This window comes from Monodelphis domestica, chromosome 1 (assembly GCF_027887165.1).
Source record: "Monodelphis domestica isolate mMonDom1 chromosome 1, mMonDom1.pri, whole genome shotgun sequence".
Taxonomy (NCBI): domain Eukaryota; kingdom Metazoa; phylum Chordata; class Mammalia; order Didelphimorphia; family Didelphidae; genus Monodelphis; species Monodelphis domestica.
In genome coordinates this window covers 10,256,217-10,268,571 of record NC_077227.1, presented here as the reverse complement: position 1 = coordinate 10,268,571, position 12,355 = coordinate 10,256,217, and positions in this window count along the sequence as shown.

Below are 12,355 nucleotides of genomic sequence, written 5' to 3'. Positions count from 1 at the left end.
CCCAGCAGCCTCCTCTGACTCCTGACCTCCAATTCAGCTTCCAAAGCTGAATTAAATGGAGCTACCTTGAACTGGTTCAGACAGCTCCTTTTAAAGAGTAATTTCTCTTGTGTCACATCCCCTAAATTTTCACGTCTACCAATCACAGTAGATGCTTTTCCTAGGACAGCCCATTCTTAGTTTTTAGTTCTCACCTTCTCTGGGTAGATTATATCTTCTGAGTACTTCACACCTCTTTGTTAAGCTTGCCCCTTGCAAATTGCCTGACCTTTTAGTGATTAATTTGACCTTCATAGGTACTTAGCACCCTTTTGTATTAGATCTAAAAATAGACCTCGCTTAAGGGCTTTTGCCTCACTATAAGTATGGGTTAAGTACTTTTTCATTGTTCAGTAAGGAGTTTACAACTTTATCTTCCCTTAAAGTATGCCTAAGTATGGGTGGAGTAATGTTAGAGTTCCCAATACATTCCTGACCAAGTACCTTCTTTGTTTAAAATGGGAAATAGCCTTATCTAAGGTAGAGTCTGAGAAGTTTTAAGATTCACACACTGCTCTCTTTCCTTTCTCCCACAAATTCCTTCTCCCCTAGTACACTGCTAACCAAACACCAGAAGTTTCATTTCTCCTGACTGTCTCTGCTCAGGTGGAAGGTAGAAAACATCAACTGAAATGGCCTGTGGTTGATGACCTTCAGGGGCCTTTGGCTGCCATCTCTCATAGCTGATACATTATAAACATTTTTTTTCATTGTTTTACTGGTTGTTACACTGTTGATAAATCATTTAATCAGTTAAGTCTGATTTCTATTTACTCTAGATTGAGATCAGAGAGGGATAGACAGACAGACAGACAGACAGACAGACAGACAGACAGACAGACAGATAGATAGATAGATAGATAGATAGATAGATAGATAGAACAGATGGATAGACAGACAGATAGGCAGATAGATAGAGCAAATATTATGGGGGGAAAGTTTCTTAAATATCCCAAGTAAATATTTGGTCAATAGATGTGATAAGATCTGAGTGGAATACTAAAAGCTTCATTTAGAAGATAATCCCTGCCCTAAGTTGTGAAGAAAGCTTGAGTGTCTGAGAGACAAAGGAGATCTAGGCAAAGGTGAGAGATAGGTGGAAGCAAATTCTGTGGAAGAAGACACAAGCAAGACCTTCAAACTCACTTTCTTTTTTTCTGTTTTAACCCACAGCTTATTAACCCTCTCACCAAAGTTGTCTTTCTCAGACTCCCTTGATCACCGGGCTTGATGGCTGAGACAAACCCAAGCAGGGCAGAGAGCAGTGCCACCTCTATTTTAACCCTATGCCCATCCCCTTCATGCTTCTAGATTGTTCATCACGTCACCATGTTGTTTTAGGAGAATGGGTCACTAAAAATTCCCTTTCAATTTAGGAGTGTAACAGGAGGGGGGAAAGCCTTACACTAGAGCAAACCACTAGGCAAAACATCCCCTCCCCTCCCCCCATGCAAGAAAGAAATTCCTTCTGGAGGTGGACCTCTTCTCTTGGCTTTTGTCTCTCCACTGGATAAAGGCTGGAGAATATCTCCTAGTCCATATCTGGAAGATAATCTTGACCAAATTCCTCACTTTAAAGAGGAACTGAGGCCCCAAGGGAAGAAATGAGAGAAGTGACATTAATAGGAAGTAACAGAGTTTATATTCCAACCACATCCTCTGCCCTTAGAGTCACCCCCGCCCCCAGCTGTATGTGCCAGCCTCCCAGGTGAGCACTTAGGACACAGAGGAGCACAAGCTACTTTTTATTAAAAAGAAAAAAACTGGAATGGTGGGAGAAAGAGAAGGAAAAACAAAAAGAGGGGCAGCTAAGAGATTCAGTATTTTAAGAGCAAGGCCTAGAGTTCAAATCTGGCCACAGGCACTTCCTAGCTATGTGACTCTGGGCAAGTCACTTACCTTATTGCCTAGCCCTTACTGCTCTTTGGAGTATTGATTCTAAGTCAGAAGTAAAGGGGTTTGAGAAGGAGGGGAGGGAGGGATAAAGGGAGGAATGGAGAGAAAGGGTGGAGGAGAGAGAAACAATAAACATCTAATAGGCAGCAAGTAGATTAGTGATCACTCTGCTCTCTTGGTCTCTTCTTCTGTGTGGTTGGGAGAAAAGATCTCTATGACCTAAATCTGTGAGCCCTAAATGAGGGTCACAAATTTAGATCTGGGAGGGAATGGGCAGGACATTTAGTCTCACCCCTGCATTTTACAAATAAGGAAACTGAAGCCCATAGAGAGGGTGCACCTTGATCAAGATCACCAGGGGGGAAGTGAAAGCAACAAGCATTTAGTAAAGACCTACTATATGCAGTCCCTGCCCTCAAGGCGATCACTCACTTGATGAGGGAGACAACATGCAAATGAACACACCCGAGATTGGGAAGGCACTGGAATGAGAGGGAATTAGGAAAGACTTCTGGTGGAAGATGGGATTTTGACTAGGATTTGAAGGAAGCCTGGGAAGGCGGGAGGTAGAGAACAAAAGGAAGAGCATTCTAGGCTGGGGGGGGGGGGGGGGGACAGTCAGAGAGAATGCAGGGAGAGGAGATGAAGTCTTTGTGCCTCCAAAGCTAGGCTCCTATCCCATTTGGAGGAATGAAGAACATCAGTAAAAACTGATGATACCCCAGGTCTTTTCTATCACAAAGCTGCTCTCTCAGCTCAAGCATGAGTGGCTGATGGAGGAGAAGAGAGGGAAAGGCTTCCCTGACAAAGTCAAAGGATGGTTTGCATTTCCATCAGGCTGCCATATTTGCAAAACAAAAAATAATAAAAATTCTTACATCTGCTCTAAGGAGGAGATAAGATATTGGAGCTCTCAAAGTCCTTGTTCTAGAGAGAAGGAAACTGAGGGGAAGGAGCTGCCGTGGGGCCACTGGCCAGGAAGGATCAGAGTCAGGTCCCCTAATATCAAGCCCCAGGAACTTTCCAGCTGGTTTTCAGTCTGGGTGACTTTGGGCAAATCACTTTTCCTCTCAAGAAGCCTCAGTTTCTTCATCATTTCAATGAGGGAACTAGGACTCGAACTCTCAGCTGATTCTAGCATTAACTTTATGGAATGTCGTGATACAAAGGTCCTGTGAAACCAGCTCACTGCTGGCCATTCCAACTTCCAGGACTTCAATGAGAGAACCATCAGAACAGTAAGCGAGAGGTGTCCAGAGGACAAGGCTGGGGCTGCTTTGGAGGAGGTGCATGCTCCTTCAAATAGATGCTGGACAGTTCCTCTCTGGCCTTTTGCAGGCTGAGACTAGAAGGGCTCTGGCATCCCTTTGACCCTGACAATCTGCAATTCTTTGCGAAGGGACTCTTGGCTCTCTAAGACTGGGGAGGGGATGATTTCTTGTTCATATCCTGTATTATTTCCTATATATTAAGGAGAATTACTGTGTATTCCTGTGTCTGGGATGTGGGTCAGAGATCCCATCCAGTCCAATGCTGTTTGCATTTCCTTTGTCTTTGGGGATCCCAAAGCACATCTTCCTTTATAACAGAATTTGGCAAGAAAAGGAAACCTGGCTTCTTTCCCCCTGTCTACCTGTAGGGATAAGGAGGTGTGGATGGGTTGATGGACCACTTCCTAATTAGATGATTGCCAATTAGAAATGCCTTGGAATGTTGGGGGGGAGTATATGAATAATGAATTATGAGCTCCCCAAAATGTATAGAGGTACCTGGGCCAGGAGTGTCCCTTTGCCTTATGATGGTCAAGTCATTTGACCCCAATTATGTCTTGACTGGTCGAATAAGAAATTATTTTAAAGTTAAGAAAAATCAGCCTTGAAATCATTTTAATCGCTACACAGGGAAGTGAGTATGTAAGAGAACCCCAGTAAATCTCTGAAGCAGAACAGTAACAACCACAATAACACCCATGTTGAAAGCACTTTCTACACCCTCATGAGGAAGGGTATATCTGGGTTATTGTCCCCCATTTGACAGCAGAGTAAACTGAGGCCCAGAGAGGAAACGTTCCTTGTCCAGGGCCACATAGCTGAGCTTCAGTTTCCTCATTTTCAAAATGGAGATAATACTATTCATGGTTTCTGCCTCTCCAGCTTTACAGATCTCCCTTAATCTTTCCCTTTCCGTTTCCATCAGTTTCTGGATATCTTCAATTTGAGTCAGTCAACAAGCATTTATCTAGCACTTTCTGCATGCCAGGCATTGTGCCAAGCACTGAGGAGAGCCAAAGACCACAGTGGGCTCATGCCTTCTCTGACCAGATTGTGCCATTTTAACACATTTTCTGGGCTGTGCTGGAAGCCGCCCAAGCTTTGGGGAGCTAATCGTTAAATTCTCAGGGCGAGCATTTACATCTAAGAAAAGGGCAAAGGCTACAGATCCAGGCTTGATTCTTAGTCTTCTAGGTTGCCAAGACCTAAGAAAGTGAAAGAGATGCTAATGGTGCAGATTAAGCCTAAAGGTGCTATGCATACATAGGCTCTCCCCAGGCCCTAGTTAAATAGTTATCTGCACACTCTGCTCTTGGGCTGGCACAAAGAAAACTTTGGGCTACTGGTGAATGGAGGCCAGGACTTGGGCACGAAGTGTACCCTTGGGGAGACCAGCCTCGCAATCAGCATGTGTGTGTGCTGTGTGCTTTGGGATGGAGACCCCGGTAAGTCTGCCCATGGAGGAAAGATGGAGATTCCTCCTGGAGCCCCTTCAGGGCCTGTGGGCAGAGTGTCCCCTCTGCTTCAGGTCAGGACACGTTTCTTTGCCATCTAGGATGTGGAGGGGCAGCAAGCTAGCCATTGCTGGTGCAAATAGTCCCTGGCATGCTTACCTTGTCCACAGACAAGGAAATTTAGGGTGTATTGTGAAATGAGAGTCTAGAAGTTTGGGGGCTCCTGAAGGAAGAGCACGTGTGGAGAAGAACGACCTGAGGCATGGAGTGGCACGTCAGTGACCTGGGACTGGGACACGGAGCCTGGCCACAAGGAGGGCACAGGAAGATGCAGAACATCCCTGCAGACAAGGGCTCCCAGTGAACCCCGACGCGCTCCAGGGGACAGAGGATGCTCCTGAGATACCCAAAGGGATGTGGCTTTCCCTGAATTTGTGGGCCAGATTCAGACAGCTCGGCAGCAGCTGGTCCAGCACAAAGAAACAGACGCAGCCCAGAGAAAACAACCTGGGACACGGGACAACCTTGTGGGAGTCCCTGCCCCTTCCCAGAGCCCAGTGCTTTGTCCCCTGTCCTGTCTCCCTCTTTTTCCTTCAGCCTCACGTGCCTCTGTTTTCGCTGTTTCCCAGCCCATCTTCATTACCTGCTCCAGATGGCATTAACATAAGAGAGAGACTGGTGCCCCCCTCAGAGTCAGGAGGCCCACTGCTGTGACCCTGGGCAGGTAGACTAAGGCAGAGTAGGGCAGACATGCAGGCAACTAGTCAGCCGATCAGCTGGCCTTTTTAAAGCACCAACTATGTGCCAGGCACTGTGCTATGCAGTGGGGACCCAGAGTCATGTAAAACAGTCCCTGAGCTCTGGATCCTTATACACATGTATACATACATGTCTGTACACATATACATGTATGTGCATTGTGGAAATGTGTAAACCCAGAATCAGTACAGTGTCCTTGCGAGGCTGGGGGAGTATCCTGGGACCCCTAGAGCTCGGTGGGATGCCAGCTCCAGGAGGGCACAAAATGCATCCTAAGGAATACAAAGGGCAATTTGAATACAGACTATCTCCTCCCAGTCTTGTTGTAGATGGCCACCAGGGGGCCCAGAAGTATTGATTAGAGTGAGAAAGAAGCCAGAGCTCTACACATTAGCTCCTCCTCTGCATGGAGACTCCCATTGAGATTTGGACTGATTTGCCATTCCAGCTATCCCCAGCCTAGAAATCTTGTTGGTGGAGTATCCGAGCCTCCTCGGGGTCCTCTTCCTCCTTTCTGATTCACATCCTCATGGAGCTGCAGAGGCCACTGGTCAATCCCACCCCCACTCTTCTCCACTCGGAGTGGCCATCAGAGGCCCCTGGATTCCCACCCTCATGCTGTTCAGGCTCGTCCACTCTTCCTGTGCAGTCAGTGGCCAAACCTGGTCATTTCTGCTTCTACAGTGTCTTGTATCTGGCCCTTCTCTGCCTTCACCCAGCCACCAGCTTGCTTCTGGGCCTCACTCTCTTTTGCCTGGACCATGGCATTAGCCACTTACTTGGTCTCTCTGTCTCCAGCCTCTCTCTTCTCCAAACTGTCCTCTACACAACTGCTAAGGTGATTTTCTGATAGCTCAGGTCTGACCTTCTTCAATTAACTCCCTCTCCTCCTGTATGACTAAGTCTAGACCTTTAACTTGGCGTTTAAAGTTCATCAGAAGGGGCATCTGGGTGGTTCAGTGGATGGAGAGCCAGGCCCAGAGACGGGAGGTCTTAGGTTCAAATCTGGTCTTAGGTACTTCCTAGCTGTGTGACCCTGGGCAAGTCACTTAACCCCCATTGCCTAGCCCTCACTGCTCTTCTGCAAAAGGCAGAAGGTAAGGACTTTAAAAATAAATAAATAAAGTTAATCAGAACCAGGGCCTTCCAACCCACCCACATTTCTCTCCCCTCCATATTTTTCACAATCTAGCCACATTAGTCTCCTTGCTGTTCTTCAAGCATGGCTCTCCATCGCCCCTTTCCAGGCTTTTGCTTTGGCTGTCCCCTAAAGCCTGGAATGCTCTCACTTCCTTCTCACCTCTGTCTTTCAGAAGCCCTGGCTTCCTTTACTACTCAGCTCAGAGGCCACCTGTTCCACGAAGCTTTCCTTACTTCCCCCCAGCTGCTAGTCCATCTTTTCTAGTTACCTTATTTAGCTTTGCATATGGGCCACTAGGTGGCGCAGTGGATGGAGTACTGCGCCTGAAGTCAGATCATCTTTCAAGTGGTCTTTCTGAGTTAAAATCTGGTCTCAGCCACTTATTAGCTGTGTGACCCTGTGCAAGTCACTTTGCCTTGTTTGACTCCATTTCCTCAACTATAAAAAGAGCTGGAGAAGGAAATGGCAAACTATTCCAGCGTCTTTGCCTGAAAAACCCCCTGATGGGGTCATGAAGAGTCAAACACAATTGACATGTCTAAACAACAACTGTGTATATATGTGGTGTCACCTATTTGAATGTAAACTCTTTGATGCCAGGCAATGTTTCCATGTCACACTTGTACCCCTAGGCCGTAGTACAATCCCTGGCACCTCGCCTTCTCTTAATAACTATTCATTGCTCGATATGGATAGATGGGGGGAAAGTCATTTTATAAACATTATTTTAATCATCAGTTTAATAATTCTTCCAGTATTTCTATGTCCACCTGCTCCATATCCTACTAGATATCAAGGTTACAAAGATAAACTGTGCCACGGTCCCAACCCTCAAAAAAGTACACATATCCTATCCGTGTTAGGTTGGGTGATGCTGAGGTGAGGTGAGATGAGACAGAAGAGAAATCCAGACAGTGGTCCAGGATGATCTGAGGAGGGAGGAAAGACATCCAGCCATAGGGAGGTGTTGCCCACCTAAGCCTGGAAGCAAGAAGTCTGAGGCTCTGTAGGAGGGCATATTACTAGGCCTCAGGGATGGTCTACAGGAATGCACCAAGGCAAGGTAGGGCAGCAAGTAACATTCCAGTCTGGCTGGAATGCCAAGTGCTCAGGGAGGAATCGTGTGAAAAGTCAGCAGGAGCCAGGGTAAGGAGAGCATTAAGTGTCAGGGGCATCAACACTAAAGTTCTACAGTAGGGAGGATTTTTAGTATTGAAGAGTAAAGCTGGTGATGGTGAGGAGAGAGCTCAGTGATATAGACTACAGAAGATGGGCCAGATGATGATGGTGAATTTCTTTGTAGGTTTGGAAGTCAAAGAGAACTGCACCACTCATGTCAACTGTGGAGGTGCCATGAACTTTTTTGAGGTCTCCCGATGGTAAACATTGTGACCCCTGTGCCCAGTAAGTCCAACAGTCTCCATTTCTCAGTCTGAGATCTCAAAGGTAGCTTACTGGAGCTAACCCTCTAGGACTGGAGAACCCCGATTGGAAACAAGGACCATCATTTCTTACCATTCTGCCAGGCCAAAATGGTCAAGCCATTCCTCCTTCTGGGTCTCTGTTTTCTTGACTGTGAGAGGTTTGCAGAAGATGATCTTTCTGATACCTCTCTCAGAGAATTCCATGATCCTAACTTGTGTAGTGAGGCAAGGGCTATAATGTGAGTGCCTCCCTTCCAAAGGGCAGAAGAGATGGAAATGCTGTCAAAAGATTCCAAGGTCAGGCCCACCTCCTAACAAGACCTTGGGGCAACAAGATGAAAAACAGGGCCTGGTAGGGCAAGGAGAGTTGATGTGGACACCTACCTACCTTAGCCTCTCACTAGCCTAAACGAGTGATGGGCAACCTTTTGAGCTTGGTGTGTCAAAATTCACCGAAAAAACAAGGGTGGTGTGTCGAGGAAAAAAACAATAATTTCATGTTATTTATAGTTTAAATAATAAAAATGTATAATTGTAATATATAGCTGTATTTAATAAACTAAAAACCAGTTATTTAACTTACCTGCTTAGTGACCTCTTTGTTCATCTGTCAGTCAGTTTCTTTTGTTGGTCTTGATATTATTTAACTTGGGTGGGGTGCCTTGAACAAAGATAAGTGAGAGGGAGGGGGAATTCTTTAACTAACCTGCCTATTAGTGCCTTTTTTTTGTTGCTGAATTTCATTGGCTAAATCTTCAATTGAAGGTTGGTATTTTGTACGCTTCAAGCCCAAGCAAGCACTACTAACTTCATCTGTCAATCTCTTTCTTTTGTTGGTTTTGATATTATTTAATGCTGAGAATAAGGTCTCACAAAAGTACGTAGGGGGAAATTTTTTTTTTTTAAAAACCCTTACCTTCCGTCTTGGAGTCAATACTGTGTATTGGCTCCAAGGCAGAAGAGTGGTAAGGGCTAGGCAATGGGGGTTAAGTGACTTGCCCAAGGTCACACAGCTGGGAAATGTCTAAGTCCAGATTTGAACCTAGGACCTCCTGTCTCTAGGCCTGGCTCTTAATCCACTGAGCTACCCAGCTGCCCCCTGGGAAACTTTTTAAGTAAAGTCATTGCTATATTTTTCAGGGTGCTAAAAATGTCTGGTAATAGATTCTAGACACTCTTCCTTTGCACATGGGCCAGAACCCTGCCCAGTCTTCTGTAGGTCAGGTCCCCTCCTGCCCCACCCCACCCCACCCCACCCCAGCCAGCTGGCCCAGAGGGAGCTCTGAGCTGATCCCCCTGACAGCCTGCCTGCCCGAACACACTCCTTCCACATGCACTCCTCCTCCCCATCCCCATGGGAGCCCCACGAACCCCTGTCACCTGGCAGCCAGACAGTGGCATGGCCATGGCACTCCTGGGCCCCAAGGAGTGCTGAGCCCACATGCTGCCACATGTCATTAAAAATGGCTATGTGTGTCAGTGCTGACACACGTGTCATGGGTTCGCCATCACAGTCCTAGACTCTCCATCATTGCCACAAGTCACTGCCCCACACCTGCCAATTCTCACTCTGTGCATAAACCCTTACTCTAAGCTGTCATCCTTGCTCCTCCTCTAAAGACTTTAACCCTCATACCCTTAGAGTTGCTTCCTGGCACCATAAAGAATATTATAACACACACACACACACACACACCCCGGGCTGATTTTTGTGGTCTTGAATATAAGTCTTATGAGGCAGGGAAGTTATGCTTTTGTCTTTGTACCCCCAGAGCTTAGCACCAAGTTGTTGCTTCAAAAATGTTGGTGGATGGATAGATTAATTAAGGAAACCTACTCCTGGAGAGTGGTAGCAGTGAAGGAATTATGATGGCGGGGGGAAGGAGGATAAGGGAATGGGGATGATTTTGTTTTTGTCATTGTAGCCCCACTACCTGGCTCGTAGGAGGTACTTTGATTAAATTCTCAATGAATGAATGAATGCACAAAATGTACTGGTTTAAGAGTCCATTAATGGGTCAGGGGGGAAAACCCATTAGACCTTTTAGTATCTGTAAAGTGAAGGGGCAGAGCTAGTTCCCACCTTTCCAACTCTGATAATCTATGATGCCCCCTTGGTTCCCCCCTCCAGTTGTGAACCCAGCATCCTTGAGGAATACATAGAGAACAGAAATACTGTCTGCCAAGGCAGACGTAATGGATCTCTTCCTATGTTGTCTTTTCCCTCTCTGTCCCCCATTCCCAAGATCAGGACTGGAAGAGGAAAGGCTGCCTCCTAGCCTGTCTAAATTGGAGAGGGAGGAGAGGATGCTTTGGTACATCCTGTGATTTCAGGAAAGAGCTTAGCTTGCTTCCTATGGAGTTTTATGGAAACTCCACAGTGAGAAATTCCTTTCCACCTCATCTGTCCACTCCCTTAAGTCCTAGAGAAGAATTTACTCTACCTCCTATTGCTGTTGTTACTGCTGATCCCAGCTACAGTTGTTTTGTTTGGTATAAGTGCCTAAAAAGGGTTGAGGTTATTATGACTTTCTCGATAATAACTGTATTTCTATTCTGATTGGTAGCTTGGCTTAATGGATTAGAACCTGGACTTGGACTTATCACTGCTGCTTACTGAATGTGTCACCATGGGCCAGTCACTCGACTTGGTGGAGCCTCAGTCTTCTCATCTATGAAGTGGGCATTGTCCTTCCTGTAACTTCTCTGCAAAAGTATGTTGATCAGGGAGAGATCTTTCTGTGAAATGTTCTCTGAACTCTAAAGCACTCTGGGCATACAGACAGCTCATCCTGGATCTTAAAGATCCAGGACTGTGTGTTGTTGCTGAAAAACTGGAGGAAGTGGTCAAAGCTCGCATAGAGAAAAAACTCAAAAATGGAAATGCTGATGTCAGACACAAGAATGATGTGATCTCCAATGAGGAGTCTGTGGAGACTATTCAAGAAGCTTCAAAGACAGCAAGGAGGGATGGGAAGACTAAAGTCAGCCCTTGTTCCAAGGTCCCAAGGAGTTTGGAGTATAAATATAACTTGACTTCATGAGTGATTTTTATTGGGCCACAGACAGAGTATATCCATATCTACATGTATAAATCAGGTATTCCAGGAAGGTCAATCCTCCCCTCCCTAAAAACAGAATCCTTTCCTTATTTCCAGCCAGTGCCTGGATTTCCACCATTACAACTTTGGCACTGCCTTCTATGAAGTCAAGTACCCAAAGAAAAAGTCAGAGTCCTACTTAATCTGGAAACCTACTTTTTCCCATGAGGGAAGCAAAGAACTTAGATCACTAGCAACTCCATAGACTCTTTGCTGCCCACCATTTCTATCCATAGAACCAGATCCCCTTTCTCCCCACCTTGACCTTTGGGGGAGGACCCTGACATTTCCTGGAATCATCCAGCTCCTCACTCCTGGTCAAAATCGAGGATGCAACAAGTCAAGGAAACTGGTCAAGACGGAGAAGTCAAAGAAGCCCTACCACCAAGCTCTCCCTACGAGAACTGCAGCAGAGATCTAGGAAGATGCCAGATGGAGGAGGGATTGGGAAATCTGCCGAGAAGCAGTGAGTCATTTTCCTAGGAATAAGAGTCAGCCAGCCTTTGTGTGCTTCTGACACCAGAGCTAGGATGAGCATCTGGAGGGCAGAGAACAGGATCTGCAGCTAAACTTGACCTGTGCTCCTGTCCCAGGGCAAGTAGCTCTTGGGTGATGATGTTGACCCCAAAGAGGGGTTGCAGACTCAGTAACCAGGGTTGAAAGGTCAGGCCAAGAGGGAACCTACAGATCTATCACTTGGCTAGCTAGCAGGGACCCAACTAAAGGAAAGACTACCATTGGGTTAAGCACATTCAAACTGAGTTCAGGAGTTTTGAAAAGCTCAGCAAGGAAGACAATGATCAGACTGCCTTGAGAACCCTGAAAGTTAACAGGTTCCTGGACTGAGCTGTCCCAGAGATCCCTAGAGAAAACAGGTATCCAAAGAAAGCAGCAGCAGGTCCCCCAGAGAATGCAAATCAGACCAAGCAAGGTCCTGCCATTTCCTCCAGAAGTCTGCAGTCCTGCCCTAATGCAAAGTCTCAATTTAGGAAGGGAGTCTGGAAGAATGAGTCAACCAAAAAGGAGACTCCTTTGATGAGGAGCTATTAAGTTGCAACCCCAGAAGAAGAGAATGAATCCAAAACAATCAAAGCTTCAGGGGGGAGTGTACTTTGGACACGAGGTCAGCTAGAATTCCTGGATGGAACGAAGCATGCTATCCACCTCTTGACAAAGAAGGGATGGCTTCAAGATATGGAACAAAATATAATTGGGGGCAGGCCAAAAAAGGAATGATTTTGATCGACTACATATTTTTGTTACAAGGGTT